We start from the raw sequence: 5,425 nt of genomic DNA, 5'->3' as shown, positions 1-5,425 counted from the left end.
CCTACTGGTCTTGTGCGCCATTGCTTCAAGGAGCCCTTTGGTGAGGGGTCGAGTAGGAACCCCAGTGACCTAACTCCTACCACTCGAGTGCTAGAGGTCATTATCAGGAGGACACTACTTCCCAGGTTGGGATACAGGGAGGGTCTGACTCGCTTACAGCTCTGGCTCCTTAATGCCCTGATGCAGTAGACCGTGTTCGACATTTGGGACCTCCTTCTATCAGAGATGGAGGATACTATAGCTGAGGGCTTCAAGGGTCGTAGACAGCTTCCATATGCACATTGGATTACATTCCTAATGCTCTAGTCTGTGTAGGTTCAGACCCCTAAGATGGTTGCAGAGTACAGAGGTGCCACCATAGAGTTTCTAGTATATAACCTGGCACAGAGGATCAAGCATAGCACTCCACAGGCACCTGCTCAGCCCAGCCATCGTCCAGATATTCCAGAGTCAGCAGCTCAGCATGATGAGATCATTAGAGGCATAGCCGCTACAGAGGAGGAGCAGCTTGAGGCACAACAGGAGATGACCGAGTCCAATGATAGTTCGGATGATGACTATCAGCTGATTCCTCAGATGCCTCCACGCAGACACGATGCAGAGGCCGGCAGTTCCAGCTCAGCTCCACCTACACCGTAGATGGACCCCGCCTTGATTGCTATTCTTGAGCGGATGCAGCAGGATCAGGCACGATAGGCATAGGAGACTGCTACCAACTTCGCACAGTTCCAGGCTCGTCAGGACGAGTTCCAGAGGCAGCAGCAGCTCCTTCATTAGCAGCAGATGCTTATGCAGCAGCAGCTCATGGGATTTATGCAGCATGTAGTTATAGCACTTGGGGCCCCATAGCCACAGCCTTCGCCCCAGCTTGCTCAGCCTGCCACCACTACGACGACTCCAGCAGTACAGCCCAGTGGGCTTCAGAGTCAGGGATAGCCTCCAGCTCCATTTGCTTCACCCACAGTTCTGGTGTCCCAGTGGTTGTCCTCACCAGTGCTAGCCCCACAGTTCACTCCATATCACACGGGCTTCTCACCAGAGCAGTCACCCTCGCTATTCGTGCCTGACACGTCAGTCTCCAGGAGTCTTGGAGCATCCTTTAGCGAGTTGACCGGCATGCCTACACCGCCTCATATGCATACCACCGATCCCTCTACAGCAGCTCTAGTTATCATGACTACTCAGAGGCTCCCTTCGTCTGTCGCCTCGTCAGATCCTACGACAGATGTCCTAGCATCATCACAGGCAGCACCTGCCCCAGCTCAGACCCAGACCGCTTTAGACACGCTTCTAGCCACAGAGGGTCAGTCAGTTCAGAGCTCAGGGTCAGGTGATGATGGCGCCCAGTTTCATCTTGCTCCACGTACTTCAGCGCTCGGCTCATCCGCTGCAGCCCCGCCGACCGACTCTTAGGTTTTGGTGTTTGACGCCAAAGGGGGAGAGGGTTCGAGTATGTAGACTCAGGGGGAGCGAGATTTAGGGGGAGCTAGTTATCTAGTAGTAGCTTATTATATACATTTGGAGTTTTATTTGTGTGATACACTATTACTATTATGCATTCGTGTGTTACTTTCATACATACTATTATATCTATGTGATAGTGCTATCTAAGTGATTGTGATATATGCCATGTGTGCTCTCTAATTTGCATTATTTATATGTCATATCACTTGTGTTATGCTCATTTGCCTTTGCTTCCGCGTTTATACTTTGAAGCAAATGAGCTTTGTTACTTGTACTCTTGCTTAATTCATATCCTTTGAGTACATTGTGTTGGCTTGGGTCATATAAGCTTGCCTAACTCTTTTGTTCTTATTGACAAAAGCTTATATGAACCAAGCCCGTCAAAAACCTCACTCATTTACATACTCGAGGTGGTATTGTCATCAATCACCAAAAAGGGGGAGATTGAAAGCATCTAGGCCCCTAGTTGGATTTCGGTGATTAATGTCAATACAAGATTACTATGACTAACGTGTGTTTTGTAGAGGCAAATTAAGTTAGGTTATGGTAATGGAGATCGATTGGGCAATCGAGGTGGTCATGCCCCTATGATGGAAATCGTTTTGGTTTTCAAAGGATGGACGACAAGGTTAAGGATGACTAGTTCTAAGTGTCGATTGGAGTTGGAGTGACACTTAGAGTAGTTTAGGACTCTGTTTTTCCTTTGGCCGTACTATTAAGGGGGGTATGAATGGGTAGCTTGACCTAGTTGATTCTAGTGAGTTAGGTGTGGTGCACACTTGTTGAAACTAGCTCTAGGTAGCTTCTATGAATGCCTAAGATCCTTTGGAGCAAACTTCATTCACATATGTTCGAGAGTTGGAAGTGAATGGAGGGTCAAATGCTGACCGGATGCTGGCTCCGGTGCGACCGGACGCTGGCCGTAGGGTCCGATCAGTTCATTTGATCAAGAGACTGTGTTCGGTGCGACCGGACACTGGAGAGGTCAACTGACCGGACGCTGAAGTCCAGCGTCCGGTCGACTCCAGTAAGGTTCCAGAGAAGGGAATCTGTGATCGGACGCGTCCGGTCAGTACTGACCGGACCCTGGGGGTTCAGCGTCCGGTCGAGTATAGTAAGGTTCCAGTAAGGGTTTAAAGCGATCGGACGCGTTCGGTCGGTGGTGACCGGACCCTGCCAGCGTCCGGTCAACACATTTTCGCTGGTTCGCGGGTTGAACTGACCGGAGCGTCCGGTCAACATGACCGGAGCGTCCGGTCACCCCGCAGAAGCTCATAACGGTTCGTTTTTTAGGCTATCTTATAAATAGAAGCTCCACTCGTGTGTGGAGTTACTTTTGCTCATTCCAACAGCTAAGAAACACGTTTGTTAGTGCCAAGAAGAGCAAGGTCCTAGTGAGGTGATTGAGATTTGAGAATCCAAGAGAGTAGCCTCATTAGTCAATCAAGAGTAGCAAAGTGTGCATCCATCTTCTCATTAGGCTTTGCGTGGTCAAGTGAGAGTTCGTACTTGTTACTCTTGGTGATCGCCATCACCTAGACGGCTTGGTGGTGATTGGGAGCTTGGTGATCACCCGGTGGAGCTTGTGGGTGACCCAACTCAAGTTGTGAGCGGCCTTGGGTGATTCGCCGCGATGGAGTGTCGAAGAATCAACCCGTAGAGAGCACTTGATCCTTGCGCAGATCAAGGGGGAGCTACACCCTTGTGCGGGTGCTCCAACGAGGACTAGTGGGGAGTGGCGACTTTCCGATACCTCGGCAAAACATCGCCGCGTTCCTCTCTCTCTATTTACTTTGAGCATTTACTTTGAGTATTTACTTTGAGCAATTCAATACTTGTTTTTACATCCATAGAATTGCATGCTAGAGTAAGTTTGGAACATAGGTTGCAAGTCCGTTGTGCGTTAGTTTGATAGAAACACTTTTCTAGGCACAAGGGGTTAATTGGGCTATCCGTAGGATTTGATTATTGCAAGAATATTTAGAATTAGCCCAATTCACCCCCCCTCTTGGGCATCTTGATCCTTTCAGGGTAAAATAATCATTTCCCCACACCTAAATTTTTTAGTTACACCAATTCTACTTAGAAAGAATCGAGAGAAGATTTTCATCCGGGTACGAGGTAAACAAACCCATATTTATTCAAACAGCAGGACTAGCGCTCGAACGTTTGGACGGACGCCCATGGCTGCTCTGTTTCCCGTGTAGCGAGTAGACGGCGTGGATCTCAGCTTGCTACGTGGCCACCATGCTGGCATCGCGCCTCCATCTGCCCCCTCGGGGCCACCACCTCCACGGGCATCGTGCTAGTCGGGCGTCCATGTCAAACGCTCTCACCGAGCTTGAACTATCGCATTGAGATGGAGGGGATAGAAGGGAAGGGAGGGGAGGCAAAGGAGAGGAGAGGCCGAGGCGCGTGCGCGAGGAAGGAGCCAAAGCCCTGCGGTAGGGCGCTGTCTGCCAGCCAACGGCGCTATTGCAACATGTGCAACGCTCGATCTACTTTTAAAACATCCAGATGCAACACTTGCAACATACGTCTAAAGATAAATGAAACACTTAAAACATGTGTCTGAAACACTTGAAAAAACACCTGAAAACACTTGAAAACCATTGCAAACATACACAACATCCAGATAAAACACTTGCAACATATGCGTGAAACTTATGCAACATCCAAATAAACACACATGCAATGTAGGTCTAAAAACAGATAAAATATTAGGAACAGACGCTTGCAACATACATGTACAACCATTTCAACATATGCAACATTGTAACACCCGGTTTCAAGGACAAAGCCGAATGCACACCATATGTGAGCCCTGGAAATCAAATCTCACATATAGCTACAAATGAAGGGCAGTATCAAATCGTAATGCTTAATATATAGCGAACTTAGCAAAAGAGATAACCTTAGAAAGCAATCAACTGATAGACAACTCTGATCCCCGGGTGCAGACTTCACTCCACTGGATCCAAACTGACTGGTTGATCACAAGCCTAACTTCTCAAGTCTCTGACAACTGTTATCCGGCCTAAGGTGTGGGGGAAATTGCAAGAGTGAGTCCATGTCGAACTCAGCAAATATAGCAACAAGGTAGTGTATTCCATAACCACATGATCAAGTATAATTGAATAATAAATATCTTAAACAATTGACATAAGTGATCATCTTAACAAGTAAAAGTCATCATCCCTTATGTAAGGGTTCCAAGGCCGCTCGTATCCGTGAGCACGGCTAGTATACTAGTTTATTAAACTCTGCGCAGAGGTGTACACTTTCACTGTGAGTCGTGATTTGCCCTTTCGCCCGAGGTGATCAGCCTCTTAACCCACTACCAAGGAAGGCCGGCAGGGTTCACTATGAAGCCTTTCAAAGGTTTCGTCTAATCGGGAAGGGCCGCAGGGTCATCGGATATAGGAACCCCCCTTCCAAAAAAAAGGCCGCTTCCATAGCTAGGCTCAACAGGACAGAGGCTGTCCTATACCCAACTCGCAGTATCCTCTAAGCCGGCTAGAAAAAGACCTCATACTGAGCTAAAGCCAGAGCCATATATCCCTCACAGCTGTACTGTAAGTCCTGAATGATCACTTACAAGACAAGTCCTTATGTTGCTAAAAAGTCATCTTGTTTATGTTTATAGCATATTCATTAATCAAGTTTCAAGATCATGATCACAGAAAGAAAACCCAAGCTATACTTGCCTTTAACACCGATCCTTCGGTAAGCTCTAATCTTCAACGTTTTCTTCTTCTTCTTCTTGATCTCCAACTTCTTATAGATCACCAACGCAAAACTCACCGACTGGACAAGACCGAAAAGCACCACACAAGCATCCGAACAAGCATGCATAGCAAACATACTAGATTAGAACAATACACCAATCAATGAAAAGATTCAAAATCTAATCTACGCATTGCTACGATCACACACACGCAAAAGGCACACTAATCGAAGC

The sequence above is a fragment of the Miscanthus floridulus genome, chromosome 14, assembly GCF_019320115.1.
Source record: "Miscanthus floridulus cultivar M001 chromosome 14, ASM1932011v1, whole genome shotgun sequence".
Lineage (NCBI taxonomy): Eukaryota > Viridiplantae > Streptophyta > Magnoliopsida > Poales > Poaceae > Miscanthus > Miscanthus floridulus.
This window is presented reverse-complemented; position numbering follows the sequence as displayed.